Source organism: Aotus nancymaae, unplaced genomic scaffold (assembly GCF_030222135.1).
Source record: "Aotus nancymaae isolate 86718 unplaced genomic scaffold, 86718_ANA_hifiasm-v0.15.2.pri h1tg000020l, whole genome shotgun sequence".
NCBI lineage: Eukaryota > Metazoa > Chordata > Mammalia > Primates > Aotidae > Aotus > Aotus nancymaae.
This window is the reverse complement of record NW_026988432.1, coordinates 55,606,808-55,624,417: the sequence shown is the minus strand read 5'-3', so window position 1 is coordinate 55,624,417 and position 17,610 is coordinate 55,606,808. Positions and strand designations below refer to the sequence as shown.

General features: G+C 39.6%; 1 protein-coding gene and 1 pseudogene across 5 annotated transcripts in view; both read left to right on the top strand.

Annotated features, from left to right (window-relative positions):
- The window catches only part of GREB1L (GREB1 like retinoic acid receptor coactivator), a 307,520-nt gene that overhangs the window by 40,611 nt on the left and 249,299 nt on the right, over positions 1-17,610 (top strand). The window lies entirely within an intron of this gene.
- LOC135276091 (5S ribosomal RNA) lies at positions 6,422-6,540 on the top strand (annotated as a pseudogene).

The window sequence follows — 17,610 nt, the reverse complement described above, 5'->3', positions numbered from 1 at the left end:
TGGGTCAGGTTATTACATGGGAATACCTACATAAGACCTGTCCTCTCTTATGCATTTATTCCTGTTGGGTCAGTCCTCAATTGACCTATTTTTCTGCCCCAACCTTCTTCTGCAACATCACCTCTTCCATGGTAAACCAGTCCCAGGGACCTCAGTGTTTTTAAGACACATTCTCTGACCTTCATGAATAACTGACTCTCCAACCATCTATTCTACTTTGCTCTTGCACCCAGGTTGTTGACTTTTATTGAAGAAATTCACACAACCTGAGAAACGGGTGGTACAGCTACATTCATGATCTCTCCCCTGGTCTGGGAACCCTGCCCTGAAATCTTAACATGATTGCAAGTAAGCTCTTCTCTCCAGTTACCTCTAAAGAGTGGCCAGCCTGACCTTTCTTCTCTAACATCAGCATGCCTGTTCCACCATCCCTTTGTAGCTCTCTGTAAATGATCTTGCCTTATACTGCACAGGGAAAATGGAGGCCTTCATGTAATAAGTACTGGATCTTAACCTCGTCTCATTCCTCAGAATGAGGAATCCACTTGTGACACCTTTCTTCTGCTTTATTGTAAACATTTTGTCTCTAAAATGGTTTCTTTAGCTTATAAATTAGTTCATTTCTAGTCTTTCTATAAAAAAAGAAGAAAGGAAGAGGCTGGGCGCTGTGGCTCACGCCTGTAATCCCAGCACTTTCGGAGGCCGAGGCGGGCAGATCACAAGGTCAGGAGGTGGAGACCATCCTGACCAACATGGTGAAACCCTGCCTCTACTAAAAAAAATACAAAAAGTTAGCAGGGCATGGTGGCACGTGCTTGTGGTCCCAGCTACTCGGGAGGCTGAGGCGGAAGAATCGCTTGAACCCAGGAGGCGGAGGTTGCAGTGAGCCGAGATTGCGCCACTGCACTCCAGCCTGGCGACAGAGCAAGACTCCGTCTCAAAAAAAAAAGAAAAGAAAGGAAGAAAGGGAAGAATGTAGGAAAGAAGGAAGAGAGAGGGAGATGAGGCAGGGAGAAAGAAGGAAAGAAAAGGAAGAAAGGAAGCTTTTTTGATATTTCTTTGGACCCTACATTTCTCACCAATTGTCCTACACACATCTCTTTCCCTTTACAGCCCAGCCTTTGAATACAGGCTTTCCACTTGCCACCAGTTCCTCACCATGTCATAAGATTTAGCCTCCTGTGAGCCTTGTGCAGGTGCCCTGGCCAACTTGCCGTACTAGAGGTGCCCTTTTCATCCTTGTCTTCTTGGATTCTTTGGCGCTTATGATAGAGTTGGCTTTTGCCTTATTCTTAAAATGTGCTTCATTTTCTTTTCTTTTCTTTTCTTTTTTTTTTTTTTTGAAACGGGGTTTCACTATGTTGGCCAGGGTGGTCTCAAACTCCTGACCTAGTGATCCACCCGCCTCAGCCTCCCAAAGTACTGGGATTACAGGCGTGAGCCACTGCGCCCGGCCTAATGTGCTTCATTGTCTTTGTTGATACTGTTCTCTTTTAGTTTCCCACTTTTGTTTTTCCTCAGATGCTTTGCATGCTCTTACCCATTTTCCTGCCTTTTAAGTAGTATTTCATCCTTAGACTCCTTTTCTCGCCTTCTTCCTAGGCAATCCCATGACCTCTGTACTGAATGATCTGTAAATCTCCACTCCCAACTTAGGCCTTTGCGTAGACTGCTCCGTCAAGTGCCTATTAGGAGATCCCATGCCTATATGTCCTAATGTGATCTCAAACTGAACATAATCAAAACTCAACTCCCTGTCACCCCTGTCATGCCATCCACACCATGCCATGCTGCACCCTGTCATACTGCATGAGCCACCAGACTGTAATGCTCTGTGACTTTTTTGTCTGCCCAATTCTATTTTGACCTTCTTGAGGACAGGAATCTCACTTTTCACTTCTGTATCTTCAGTGTCCATTACTTTGAGTTTGCTCAATGAATGTGTGAGAGAATGGAAGTAAGGAAGAAGAGTGAAAGCAAGAAAGTGTCAAAAATGTTCTTGTTACTCTAGGGCCTATTGATAAAACACAACAGAAACCCATGAGGCCTGTTGAAATGGATATAGCCATGACAAATGAATTTTTATTTAGTGTTGAAGCCATTTATTTAGGCTCATAGATTGTAGGATATTAAAGTTAGAACAGCATCCTCCTCAAAACATGAAGTTTAGTAGTAAACATTGAGAATTTTACATTTAATATTTAGCACACTTTTGCTTAGCACCTGAATTTTTGATACTTGGTGATATCGAGAGCACTCAGTGTAAAGTGTTCTGGGTGTAAAATGTTCTGATATCAACAGTTCTCAATACCTTGAGGTCAGAATACTAATCCTTGAGCAATTTATAACACCAACAAAAAATATGCAACAAAGGAAACACCAGTCCTGGTAGATATGTAGAAAAATTACAGTTTTCAGAGTCCAGATTTGAATTAATAAAGTAGCAATCAGAAATCATAAGGAAAAGATACGTATGCCAAACTAAGTGCAGAAACCAATTGATTATCTATTTTTAAAATTCAGATTGTCTTAATGTCAATAATGTTTCATTTAAAAAACCTCAAGGCTTCTGGAAATTTTAAATTAATTAACATTAGAATAGCCTAATAGTTACATTAGAATAGCAATAATTCCTATACAACTGAACACATGTCCTATATAAAGTAGTGTCATTTACAGCTAACTCCATGTTTCTTTAATTTTCCTGACAAATATTGTAAAAAAAGCATTCAATAGGGTGAAAAAAATCATTAAGACATTACCAAATCAAATACTTACATTAAAATCATTCTATGGCTGGCCGCGGTGACTCACGCCTGTAATCCCAGCACTTTGGGAGCCCAAGGTGGGCAGAACACGAGGTCAGGAGATCAAGACCATCCTGGCCAACATGGTGAAACCCCATCTCTACTAAAAATACAAAAATTAGCTGAGCATGGTGGCACGTGCCTGAAATCTCAGCTACTCAGGAGGCTGAGGCACGAGAATCGCTTGAACCCAGGAGGTAGAGGTTGCAGTGAGCTGAGATCGCACCACTGCACTCCAGCCTGGTGACAGAGCGAGACTCCATCTCAAAAAAAAAAAAAAAAATTATAAAAATGTAGTTTGTCTCATCATTTCAAATCCCTTCCTTGTTTAAAGAAAAGATTATATTTTAGAAAATTTGAGAAACAGAAAAAGGGCATCTATAATCCCACCGACTTCATATAGCTTTTTGCAGAAATGTTTATTATCATAATTGTAATTATATAATTTTGTATTCTTCTTTTAAAGTTAGTATTTCTCTCATGAATATTTTTCTATGATGTTACTGAATAGTTATGATTATAATTTCTTATAGCAGCCCAATTCCATCTAATTATATGCCTAAATTTCTTTATCATTTACTGGATACTTTAAATGAGATCCAATTTTTTACTCTGTACTTATGGATCCTTTCCCAGCATACTTTGTACTTTTTCTTTAGGGTAGATTTCTGAAAGTAAAATAGTTCAGTTGAAAGTTATATTTTAGATACATAATGTCTTAATAATTTTCCAAAAGATTCTTCCAATTTTTAATTCCCCCAGAATGTAAAAGTACCAATCTCTGCCGGACGCTGTGGATCATGCCTGTAATCCTAGCACTTCGGGAGGCTGAGGTGGGTGGATCACCTGAGGTCAGGAATTCAAGACCAGCCTGGCCATCATGGTGAAACCCCATCTTTAAAAAAGTAAAATAAAATAAAATACCAATCTCACTACAAATTAGCAGTTTTTAAACTTTTTTCTTCAAGAAGTGGGCTCTTGCTGTGTTCATTTTAAGAGATGGGGTCTTGCTGTGTTGCCCAGGCTGGAGTGCAGTGGTTATTCACAGGCACGATCATCACACCCCATACAAACTCCTGGTCTCAAGCAATCCTCCCACCTGAGCCTCAAGAGTCACTGGGACTACAGGTGCATGCCACTGGTGGCTGGCCTGATTTAGCAGGTTTTTAAAAAACTTTATTTGTTGTTTTTTGTTTTGTTTTTAGTTTGTAGATTCTATTTTAGAGCAGTGTTAGGTTTACAGAAAAATGTAGCCAGAAGTACAGAGGCTCCCATATGTATCCTTTTGAACCCCTCTTCCAGTTTCTTCTATTATTAATATTTTGCATTACTGTAGTACTTTTGTTACAATTGATGAATGAATATTTACACATTATTATTAACTAAAGTTCATTGTTTATATTAGGGTTCACTCTATGTTGTACATTGTATAGGTTTCGACAAATACATAGTTTCATTTATTAATATTATCATATGCCGAATAGTTTGATTGTGTTCTACCATTGTGCTAAAAATCCTTTGTGCTCCACCAATTCATTCGTCTCTCCCTGTAAATCCTGGACAACCACAGGTCTTCTTATTGTCACTGTAGGCTTGCTTGTTCCAGAATGTCATATTGTTGGAATCATATAGTAGGTAGGCTTTTCAGATTGACTTCCTTCACTCAGCAATATGCATTTAAGGTTTTATCATGTCTTTTTGTGGCTTAATATCTCCTTTCTTTTATTTACTGATTATATTCCATGGTGTGGATGTACCACACCTATTCACCTATTGAAGGACATCTTGGTTGCCTCTAGTTTGGGCAATTATAAATAAAGCTGCTAAAAACACTTGTGTGCAGGTTTGTTTGTATAGATATAAGGTTTCAACTTGTGGGTAAAGTATATGTATTTATATCTACTTGTTATTGCTTAATACATGTATTATCTTCTCTTCCATCTCGAGTATATTAATGAAATAAGTGTTTAAACACTTTTTTTCTCCCTTCAGAGTCTGTTTTCTCCAGGTTACTTTTTGTTTGCTTGTTTTGGTCTCTATTTTCTATGTCTGAGATGTTTCTCAGTTGTCTAATAATTCTGGTTACCTGCTCTTATTTAAGAGCAGTGCCCTATAAAGCTTATAAGAAGCTGTAATGCCATGGTGTCTCACCACCTATGGGCCATTTCACTAAAAATACCTACTGTCAGTATGTTAAGCATTTCCCCTTGGACTGGTTAGATTCTACAGAGAAAAGCCTAGCCTCCTGTCATGCTGGTGTAGGACTAGTTACTATCTTTCTGGGAGCTGAGTTGGAAAAGAGGTCTGGAGGTGGGTAGACTCAGCTTTAAGTATATACAGTGTTCACCTAATCCCCCTTTTTGCATAATGGCACCTCCACCCTCAACTCTGCCTGTTCAGCTTTCTGTAGAGTAGGGGAGGTATAGTTGCCTGCTTGGAAGTGAAGACGGTATCTGGGGATTGAATTGATTTTTTGAAAGAGAATTTCAGTTAATTCTCCTGTTTCTAACCTCACCTTTGTCTCCATACCTGGAACCTAACCTAGTGTGGTTCCAGGAATGAAGACAAAGTTGTGGAGATGGTGTAGTTTATTGTGTAAAACTAGTTGTTTAAGCTTCCTTCATTGCTGAGTTGAGATTCAATTTCTCATTTCTCCAAGGTCAATTATTGCCTGTCCACCTGCTTTCAAGTTTATAAATGTTGCTGTTGTTTCATTTACTTCTGTCCTCTTTTGTCCTTCTGAAAACCTCTTTACTATAATTTTAGTTGGCTTTTGATAGTAAGAGAGAAAATACATGAATTTGTACAATCTGCCATATGTATGTGGAATACTCATGTATCTTTTTTTAAAAGGAAAGTTTTAAAAACCATAGGTAATAGAAGCTAATTGGCTAAAAACTTCAGAATAATATTATTCAAAAATTTAATTTATTAATATTTTCTATAAACAGACCCTTGCATAAAATTTTGGTACATGTCCATTCTGACTTTTCTGTATGAATACATAATGTAATTTATTTTCATTTTTGTGTGTCTCAGAAATACAATTTTGTATATATAGAGAGAAAGCAGGTGAGAATTGGCTACAAACAGGCATGAGGAGTATTTTTGAGGTGATGTCTTCAAACTGGATTGTGGTAATGGTTGTATAACTCTACAAATTTGTGGAAAACTTTTGAAATATATACCTACAATGGGTGTGTTTTATGGTATGTAAGTTATAAAATAAAGTTGTTTTAGAAGTTTTCCACCAACTAGCCAAAGAAAATTCAAATCATCATATTGTACCATATATATTATAAGTATTTATTCACTTTAAAATTTATTGTGTGGCCAGGTACAGCAGCTCATGCCTGTAATCTCAGCACTTTGGGAGGCCCAGGAGTTTGAGACCAGCCTGAGTGACTTAGTGACATCCCACTTTTACAAAAAATTACAAGGAAAAAAAAAGCCAGCGGTGGTGGCATGTCCCTGTAGTCCCAGCTATTCAGGAGGCCGAGTCAGGAGGATCTCTTGAGCCCAGGAGTTCAAGGCTGCAGTAAGCTATGATTGAGCCACTGCACTCCAGCCTGGGCAACAGAGCAAGACCCCATCTCTTAAAAAAAAAAAATTATGTATACGGCCATACCATCCTGAACGCGCCCGATCTCATCTCATCTCAGAAGCTAAGTAGGGTTGGGCCTGGTTAGTACTTGGATGGGAGACCGCCTGGGAATACTGGGTGCTGTAGACTTTATTAAAAATTAAAAAATTAAAAAAAAAATAACAAAAAAATTATGATTAATGCCGTTCCTGTTGACAAATTAAATTTGGGTCTATAGAAATGGTGTTTAATTAACACACTGTTTTTCTCCCCAACTCTTTTCCCCTCATTTTACAAAATATATGAAACTACTTTCATAATACATTTTTGCTTACCTCTTTTCATTCTTGTTTATATGCTTACATATTGATGCATAGTTATAATTATTGTATAAAATTTAACATTGTGATTATAAAACAGCATCCTAACCATTTTTCCATATGCTACATAGTAATTATTGACAGTTATTGGGTTGTTGCAAAAATAATTGTGGTTTTTGCCATTACTTTTAATGGCAACCTAATACATAGTACTTCATAAGGTACATGTATTATATATTATTACCTATTTTTCTTTTCTTTTCTTTTCTTTTTTTTTTTTTTTGAGATGAAGCCTTACTCTCTTGCCCAGGTTGGAGTGTAGTGGTGCCATCTCGGCTCACTGCAACCTTCACCTCCCGGGTTCAAACGATTCTTCTGCCTCAGCCTCCCGAGTAGCTGGAACTACAGGCATGCGCCACCACACCCAGCTAATTTTTGTATTTTTAGTAGAGACGAGGTTTCACCTTAATGGCCAAGCTGGTCTCAAACTCCTGACTTCGTGATCCATCTGCCTTGGCTGGGATTACAGGCACCCCACCGCGCCTGACCTTTTTTTTTTTTTTTTTTGGAGACAGTCTTGCTCTGCCAGAGTAGAGTGCAGTGGCGGGATCTCGGCTCACTGCTGCTTCCACCTCCTGGGCTCAAGCGATTCTTCTGCCTCAGCCTCCTGAGTAGCTGGGACTACAGACAATGCACCACCACACCTAGCTAATTTTTGTATTTTTAGTAGAGTGGGGTTTCACCATGTTGGCCAGTATGGTCTTGATCTCTTGACCTTGTGATCCACCTACCTCGGTCTTCTAAAGGGCTGGGATGTCAGGCGTAAGCCACCAGGCCCTAATTACCTATTTTCCTATGAACATTTTTGCTGTTTCAAAATTTCTACTGCCAAAAGTGATGTAATGCATAATTTTATGCATTTAGTCTTTTCCTCTTTTTTGGATCTTTTACTTAGAATAAATCCCTAGAAAGTCTCCACTGCTCTTAAAGTTAAACATGAATAACTTCAGAGCAAAACAAACTGGCTTTGACATAATTCCGTTTTAATGTACCTCAGAAATTCCATGCATAGGGAACCTATCAGTTATTTGTTGCTAATATATGTTAAGCTGTTCTACATTATGCCTTCTGATATTTTGCTGAACATAGTTTTTATCAGATATAGTGATTCAGAGGAGTGAAGAAAGTTAGGAATTTTGTAGAAAAAAAAATCCTAGATATTATTTTGCTGAAAGGCAGCAGCAACATCACAGTGCTTTTGCTTTACTTAAAATTCCCAAATGGAGAGGTGACAAACCCACTTTAGGTTGGGAAGCCTGAGGTTTCTAATGCCTGTTTATCCTAAATAATTGTCTGTGTTGAGGTATCTCATCATTGATTTGCAGCTATGCTTTACTGGATACAAGCTGAGAGGCTTTCTTTTAAACCAAAAACAAAGTTTGAAAACTTTTCATTTAACATTAATAGATCACTACTTGGCCAAGTAGGGAAGTGACTGGGCATTCTGGAGAAGGCTCTGGGAGTTCTCAGTATCTAGGAAACACCTCACTGTTTAATATGAGCAGTGTACTCAAGTCACTGGAGTCAAAAAGTCTGAGAGTTTTGCTCTTCTAGGTTGGGTGCGGTGGCTCACATCTGTAATCCCAGCACTTTGGGAGGCCGAGGGGGGTGGATCAACTGAAGTCAGGAGTTCAAGACCAGCCTGGCCAATATGGTGAAACCCTGTCTCTACTAAAAATACAAAAATTAACTGGGCATGGTGGCAGGCGCCTGTAACCCCAGCTACTCGGGAGGCTGAGACAGGAGAATCGCTTGAACCCAGGAGACGGAAGTTGCAGTGAGCTGAGACTGCACCATTGCACTCCAGCCTGGGCAATAAGAGTGAAACTCCATCTCAAAAAAAAACCCATAATTTTTAAAGGTTTTAAATCTTTTAAAGCAGATTTCCTCCTTTGCAAATGTTCCTCCTTCTCACCCCTTTTCAGTACCTAGGCAGTCAAGAAGCCCAATGTCAAGGGCAGAAAATGCTTTGTCCTTGCCACCCTCTTTGTGTGTGTGGTACCTGTCAGCCTGTCACACACCCCTACTTCATCCCCCAGTTGATTCAGGGGTCTGTTTAAATATAAAAAAAAAGCTCTATGGAGCTATAATTCACATAAAATGCACCCATTTGAAATTTACAATCCAGTGGTTTTTAATATATTTACAGAGTTGCACAACCATGATCACAGTTAATTTTAGAATGTGTTTATCACCTTCGAAAAGAAACCTGTACCCATTAGCAGTTACCTTCATTACTCTCCAAATCCCCCAGTCCTAGAGAATCACTGATGTATCTCTCTATATAGATATGCCTATTCTAGAAATTACATACAAATGGAATTATATAATTTGGGGGCTTTTGTGACTGAATTTTTTTTACTGAACGTTAGTTTTCAGGGTTTATCCATGTACTAATACTTCATTTCTTTTTATTGCCAAATGCTATTTCATTGCACGATTATACCACATTTTGTCTATTCATTCATCAATTGAATGAATAGACATTTGGGCTGTTTCCACTTTTTTAGACTATAATAAGTAGTGCTTGCTGCTCCATTGAACACTGTGTACAAATTTTTATATGGCTGTATGTCTTCATTTCTCTTGGGCACATACCTAGTCCTGGATTTGCTGGGTCATATGATAACTCTATGTTTAACATTTTAAGGAAACTGCCAAACTGTTTTTCAAAGTGGCTGCACCAGTTTATGTTCCCATTTGCAAGGTATGAGGGTTGTTCTCTTGCCATATCCTCACCAACACTAGCTAATGTGTTTTTTTTTTCTTTTAGCTATCCCAGTGGGTATGAAGTAGTATTCCATTGTGGGTTTGATTTGTATTTTTCTAATGGCTAATAATATTGAGCACCTTTTCATGTGCTTATTGGCCTTTGGATGTCTTTTTTGGAGAAATATCTGTTTAAATCCTTTGTCCAGTTTTTGATCATATTTGCCTTTTTATTGTTGAGTTATAAGAATTCTTTACATATTCTAGATACAAGGCTTTTATCATATAGATGGCCATGAATGTTTCTCTCATTCTGTGGCTTGTCTGTTCATTTTCTCTTTTTTCTTCATTTTTTGTGACTTTTTTATTTTTTAAATATTCTGTTCATTTTCTTGACGGTATCCTTGAAGCACAAAAGTTTTTAATTTTGATGATGTTCAGTTTCTCTTTTTATTTTGTCACATATTTTGGGGTTTGTGTCTAAGAAACCACTGCCTAATCCAAGGTCATGGAGATTTACACCTATGTTTTTTTCTAAAAGATTTATAGTTTCAGCTTACATTTAGGTCTAGGATTCATTTTGAGTTAAATTTTATGTAGAATGTCAGGTAGGGATCTAATTTCATTCTTTTACATGTGGAGATCTAGCTGTTTTATTGCCATTTGTTGAAAAAACTATCCTTTCCCAATTGAATATCTTGGCATCCTCATCAAAAATCAATTGGTGACTGGGCTCAGTGGCTTATGCTAGCACTTTGAGAGGCTGAGGTGAAGGATTGCTTGAGCTTAGGAGTTCGAGACTGGCCCTGGCACCTTATCTCTACAAAAAATAATAAAAAATATTAGCCAGGTATGGTGGCATGTACCTGTAGTCTTAGCTACTCAGGAGGCTGAGGCAGGAAGATCACTTGAGCCTGGGAGATCAAGGCTGCAGTGTGCTATAGTCACTGCAATGTAGCCAGAGTAACAGAGCAAGACCCTGTCAGAAAAAAAAAAGAAAGAAAAGGAAAAAAAAATTGCTTGACCATAAAGATAAGTCATTTTTTTCTTGACTCTCACTTGCATTCTGTTGATCTATATGTCTGTTTTTAATGCCAGCAACACACAGTTTTGATTACTGTAGTCTTGGATTTTGAAATTGGATGTATGAGTTCTCCAACTTTGTTCTTTTCTTTTCTTTTCTTTTCTTTTCTTTCCTTTTCTTTTTTTTGAGACTGAGTTTCGCTCTTGTTGCCTAGGCTGGAGTGCAATGGTGCGATCTTGGCTCGCTGGAACCTCCACCTCCCGGGTTCAAGCTATTCTCCTGCCTCAGCCTCGCAAGTACCTGGGATTACAGGTGTGCACTACCATGCCCGGCTAATTTTTATTTTTGGTAGAGATGGGTTTTCTCCATGTTGGTCAGGCTGGTCTCGAACTCCTGACCTCAGGTGATCTGCCCACCTTGGCCTCCCAAAGTTCTGGGATTACAGGTGTGAGCCACTGTGCCTGGCTTTTTATTTTTTATTTTTTTTTAGAGGGAGCCTCACTCTGTCGCCCAGGCTGGAGTGCAGTGGCACAATCTTGGCTCCTTGCAACCTCCGCCTCCCAGGTTCAAGCAATTCTTCTGCCTCAGCTTCCTGAATAGCTGGAATTACAGGCACGCACCACCACACTCAGCTAATTTTTTTGTATTTTTAGTAGAGACAAAGTTTCACCATATTAGCCAAGCTGGTCTTGAACTCCTGACCTTGTGATCCACCTGCCTTGGCCTCCCAAAGTGCTGGGATTACAGACGTGAGCCACTGCACCCTGCCTGTTCTTCTCTTTGAAAATTGTTTTAGTTGTTTTTGGTCTCTTGCACTTCTATATGAATTTTAGGATGAGCATGTCAATTTTTGCTAAAAAGCCAGTTTGGATTTGGATAGGAATTGTACTGACTTTGTAGATCTGAAAGGCCTGTTTTCTGCAGTTGTTCTGGGTGCCAAAATGGTACCTTGTGACTTTGCCTTTCTTGCTCTTTTCCCAGAAGACAGAACTATCCTTGGCCTTAGTACTTAAAGAAAATGAGGAAATCTGTTCATCAAAATGTGAGCAATTGTGTTTTTTTTTCTGCCTCAGTGTCCTTTATTTGTAAAATGGGTAATAAGTATGACCTATGTCATAAAGATGCTGTGAAGATTAAATGACAGAACCAAGCATGGTGGCTCATGCCTGTAATCCCAGCACTTTGGGAGGCCAAGGCCAGTGGATCACTTGAGGCCAGAAGTTTGAGACCAGCCTGGCCAACATCGTGAAACCCTGACTCTACTAAAAATACAAAAAAATTAGCCAGGCGTGGTGGTGCATGCCTATAATCCCAGGTGCTTGGGAGGCTGAGACATGAGAATTACTTGAACCCAGGAGGTGGAGGTTGCAGTGAGCCAAGATGGCACAGCTGCACTTCAACCTGGACAACAGAGTGAGATTATGTTGTCCTTAAGTAATAACAACAGTTATATTCCCAGAGATCTTTGTATCTAGACAGACTTTCCAAATTCTTCCTGCATTGGTCTCATTTTCGACTACTCTCCCGGATATGACCTGGATGCCAAGAAAACCTGCATTTATTGCATTCTTAAAAACTCATATGCCTGCAATTATGTTGACAGATGTTTGTATCATAAAACATAGAAAAATAACAGGAATATTTGAGCTATGTGGCAAAAGGATATTGTTCACTAAGAAAACCATAATTGAAAAAGTATAATTTCTTATTTTTTCTTTTTCTTTTTTTTTTATTTTTTATTTTGAGACAGAGTCTTACTCTGTTTCCAGGCTGGAGTGCAGTGGTGTGATCTTGGCTCACTGCAACCTCCATCTCCCAGGTTTAAGCAATTCTTTTGCCTCAGCCTCCCGAGTACCTGGGACTGCAGGTGCGTGTCACCACGCCCAGCTAATTTTTGTATTTTTAGTAGAGACAGGGTTTCATCATGTTGGCAAGATGGTCTCAATCTCTTGACCTCATGTTCCGCTGGGATTATGGGTATAAGCCACCGCACCTGGCCAAAAAGTATAATTTCTAAGTTCCAAGGGAATGAGGGTGATTGCTGTTGGGGATACTTTTTTTTTTTGAGATGGAGTCTATTGTCGCCCAGGCTGGAGTGCAGTGGCACAATCTTGGCTCACTGCAACCTCCGACTCCCTGGTTCAAGCAATTCTCCTGCCTCAGCCTCCTGAGTAGATGGGACTAGAGGCACGCACCACTACGCCCAGCTAATTTTTGTAGTTTTAGTAGAGATGAGGTTTCACCATGTTGGCCAGGATGGTCTCGATTTCCTGACCTCATGATTTGCCTGCCTGGGCCTCCCAAAGTGCTGGGATTACAGGCATGAGCCACCACTCCCGGCCTGTTGGGGATATGTTTTATAAAATCCTTAAGAAATTCTCTTTCTCGGTGTTGGTAGTTTTTCTTGACTGGGATGCTCATAATTGGCAGCCAATCGGGAGCTAACAGACAAAAGAGAATCTGGAAGAGCCTGCCAAGATGAAATGTCAGAGGGGATTACGTGTGTAGTTTTATTTTATTGTGATCCGAATGCCCACACGTTCTCTAGCCTTTAGGGAGAGTCTCCTCCCTTTAACACCCAACTAAGTCTGTGCCCTAGTCCAGGTACCTCCCTAAGTATCTGAGAATTCCTAGGTGATACTTAGCCACAGAAATATTTCTAGCTTGCCACTTTTCACTCTGTTCTGACTTATCACCTCTCATTCTCAAACATAGCTTTCAGCTTCTGCACCTCCGGTCAACCTAAAGAAGTTGATGTTAATAGTTTATAACTGAAGAACCTTGTTAATATTATAATGGTAATGTAATATTATATTATAAATACAAACTGGAAATTTCTTAGTAAACTGTCTTATTCTAACTTTGGACATTTTTTTTCTTACATTCACCTTTTCTTTGAAAGCAATTTTTTCTTTTACATTTACTTTTTGAGTTAATAACCACAAAATACAATACAATCCAGTGGTGAAGGAATTGATTTCCTTAGCAGTATGTTGACAAATAATAGTTTCTGGTATAATAGCCCCAGATTTTGAGGTGGATATTTATGGGCAATAAACTAATAAGTTTGTGTGTGTGTGTGTGTGTGTGTGTGTGTGTGACTAATCTCATGCTCATTTCTTTATTCTCCATGTAATACTATCAGCTGCTGTTGTTTTATCCATTCTCTTAGCTTCCGTCAAATGCACTCTATTCCACAAAACCTATCCAGGCCCTCCCAACTAGATTTCAGATTATCTTCATTGACCTTCTATATAAGCAGAGGTTTATAAATCTCTCACAGCACCTACTAGATGCCACTTGCATAGTAGTTACTTGTATTCTTGTATTATTTTCCTACTAGGGTAGCCCCCAGCACTGTCTGTTGCTAAAGATTGTCTACCTTCACTTCCTAGTACAATTATTTTTACAAAGTGAGTGTTTAAATATTTTGTTAAATTAACTTCTTGCTCAAGATGGAAGGAACTTGGCCAGCTACTCCCACTTCAGTAGGTGGCAATTTTTGTGCTCTTATCTAGGGTTAGCTCATCAAGAACCTCTGACAGAAGCTTACTGTACCTGGCTCTGTAATGAGGGCACTGGTTCATGCAGAAGTTAACTGTTAACATCCTCTCACAGACAAGGAGATGAAGTTGTTGAAGCTACACTACTGACACATCAGTACAGATCAACAAAGAACAAATCAACCAGAACCTCCTCATAATGTTCCTCATGGTTCATAAGGAGCACTTATTTACGTACTTTTGTCTGAAGTTAATTTCTATCTAAAGCATCTTATTAAAATAGTGAAAAAAAACCTGAAAAGTGCTTGGAAGGGGCCCAAAATGGAGTAACACTATATTGAATTTAATGCCATGTAGTTATCTAGCAAAATTCCAGTGGGAAAAATTACAGCTAACACATGTATGTAAATAGGTAACTATACTTGCTTCTGGGGTAGAGTGGGTTCTCTACAGTTTAGTATTGTCTTCAGTGTTCAGATTACCTGAACTCACCTGTTTTAATAGGCAGTATTTAATAGAGCAGGGCAGTATGTTAGAGCAGTGCTTCTCAAATGGTCTGTGATGAAGACCAGTTTATTTTCTTTTGAACTTGGAATAGGACAATAATTTTGTAAAATGCAATGAACATAAATAACTAGAAAAATGAAATTTTAAAAGACATACAAGATACAACTCCCAAATTTTTGATATTAGTTTAAATAGACATAAAGTTAACCCTGTCAAGTTGCGGCTCTGTACCTGTCCAAGGACCACACTTTGAGTAGCAGTGGTTTAGAGGGTGAACTATCCTGATAAGCTTATGCAGGGTCTTGGATTACCTGTACGTGAAGTTGATTAGGAGATCTCTTTGACTAGAATGAACACTCAGGGCTAACAGGAGATGATTGTGTCTTTCAAGAGTTGAGGCCAAAAATGTAGCTAGCCTTCATTCTGTGAGTGAAAAGATTCTAACAGGAAGGAGGAGGATATAATAAAATAGAAATGGCATCTCTAGAAATAATTTTCATGTGTAAGATTAATCGTAGGGAGGAAAATGAAACACAATAAGCCTTTCAAAAAATAAGTCATAAGACTTCAGGCAAAAGACAAATTAATACCTGGTCAAGTCTGAGGCTGTGGAAGTAAAAATGGAGCAGCAGCAGAAGTATTCACTGAGCCTCTCTTACATACTAAATATGGTTCCCGGCATTTTACATATGTAACCCCACTTAATCTTCACAACATCCCATGTGGTATTATTATTATTATTTGAGACAGGGACTCATTTTGTCACCCAGGCTGGAGTGCAGTGATGTGATCTCAGCTCACTGCAACCTCTGCCTCCCAGGCTCAAGCCATCCTCCTGCCTCAGCCCCCCAAGTAGCTAGGACTACAGGCATGAGCCACTGCGCCCGGCTAATTTTTGTATTTTGTTTTTGTAGAGACGGGGTTTTTCCATGTTTCCAAGGCTGGTCCCAAAATTACTAGGCTTAAGCAGTCTGCCCACTTCGGCCTCCCAAAGTGCTAGGATTATAGGCATGAGCAATCGCACCTGCCTGGTAGTATTATTAACCTCATTTTTCAGATGAGGAAGTAGGTTTCAAGAGGTTGAGTAACTTGCCCCAAGGTCTCATGACTTTCAGATGAGTGAGGTATGCAACCCCAACCCAGATTAACTAGGTTCTGAAATGAGTGTCTAAATAAAGTGATTTTGGCAAATCTTGCTTAGTTAGCATTTGGATAGTGGATTTGAGAGTTACCACTATCCTTCAATACCAAATAGCCCACTAACTGCTTTTTGAGTTTTAGAGATTTGACTTTGAATTGAAGAGATGGAATGGCTTTAGGAGTCAATGAATTCTGAGGATTATAGGCTTGGCTGGAGCAACATAACCCTGTAAAGTGGATTAATCCTCAGGTCAATCTTAACTCTAGGCCTAGGATGGTTAACCTAAGGTAGGTGGATCTTAATTAATACTTTGTGTATGTTTTTTTTTTTTTTTTTTTTTTCTGAGGCAGTGTCTCAGTCTGTCACCCAGGCTGGAGTGCAGTAGTATGCTCACAGCTCACTGCAGCCTCAACCTCCCAGTTCAAGCAATTCTCCTGCCTCAGCCTCTGGAGTAGCTGGGACTACAAGGCACACACCACCACACCTGGCTAATTTTTTTTTTTCCCGGAGATAGGGTGTCTCTGCTCTGTCACCCAGGTTGGGGTGCAGTGGCACAATCTTGGCTCACTGTAACCTCTGCCTTCTGGGTTCAAGCAGTTCTCATGCCTCAGCCTCCTGAGTAGCAGGGATTATAGGTGCATGCCATTTTACTCAACTAATTTTTGTGTTTTTTGTAGAGATGGGATTTTGCCATTTTGGCCAGCCTGTCTCGAACTTTTGACCTCAGGTAATCTGCCTGCCTTGGCCTCCCAAAGTGCTGGGATTGCAGACATGAGCCTCTGTGCCTGGCCTGTGGTTTTGATTTTATTTTTAGAGACAAGGTCTCGCTATGTTGCCCGGGCTGGTCTTGAACTCCTGGACGCAAGCAGCCCTCCCACCTCAGCCTCCTAAATGTTTGGGATTACAGGCGTGAGCCACTGTACCTGGCCGGATCTTAACACTCTGTAAGGGACCTTTGATAATCTACTTCTAGTCATGTAGTTTCTTTGAACTATGCTTAGGTTTTTAAGGTCCTGTGTCTACGTTGTATATGATAAAGTATTTCATCTAACCTGCTTTGAGTCCTGTTAGTGCCATGCCTTTCAAAATGAGCTAACCCTCTAGTAGAGCAATTATATGGGAATTTTTTTTTACTTTTTTTTTTTGTGAAAAACAGAAAAGAGATAGGATAGAGTATGTGATTAGTCAGTCATACATGCTATTTTTTCCCACACCAAGACTTACACCAAGAACTTATACTAATTGTTCTAAAGAACTGCATACTCCACCACACTATTGGCACTCTGTAGATGTCAAATAATACTATTCCTTGGGGAGTAGGAGAGGTCTTTTGTTAAAATGAAGTGTAATGTTCATTGCCATTTAAGATACATATTCCCTGATAAATGGCCCGAATTTTGCAGTTGTCTTTTATCATACATTCATAGTCAGCCGTGTCACCTGTATCTTCTTTTGAAAGAAGATCATCAGAGGAATTGAAGAACTGTCTATTTTTCTTTTTCATTTTTTGAGATGGAGTCTCACTCTGTCGCCAGGCTGGAGTGCAGTGGCATGATCTTGGCTTGCTGCAACCTCCGCCTCCTTGGTTCTGATCTTGGCTTGCTGCAACCTCCGCCTCCTTGGTTCAAGCAATTCTCACGCCTCAGCCTCCTGAGTAGCCGGGACTACAGGTGTGTGCACCACCATGCCTAGCTAATTTTTGTATTTTTAGTAGAAACGGGGTTTCACCATGTTAGCCAGGATGGTCTCAATCTCCTGCCCTCGTGATCCGCCTGCCTCAGCCTCCGATAATGCTGGGATTACAGGCGTGAGCCACTGCACCCGGCCTAAAAATCATTTTTAACTTATTAAAAGTCAATATAATATTATTACTTTTTTCCTCTTTCTTTGTTTTAGTGGCAAGGGTGATGCATAAGACATTTTGGGTTGTGTTAGCTAAAAATAGTCCCAAAAGCT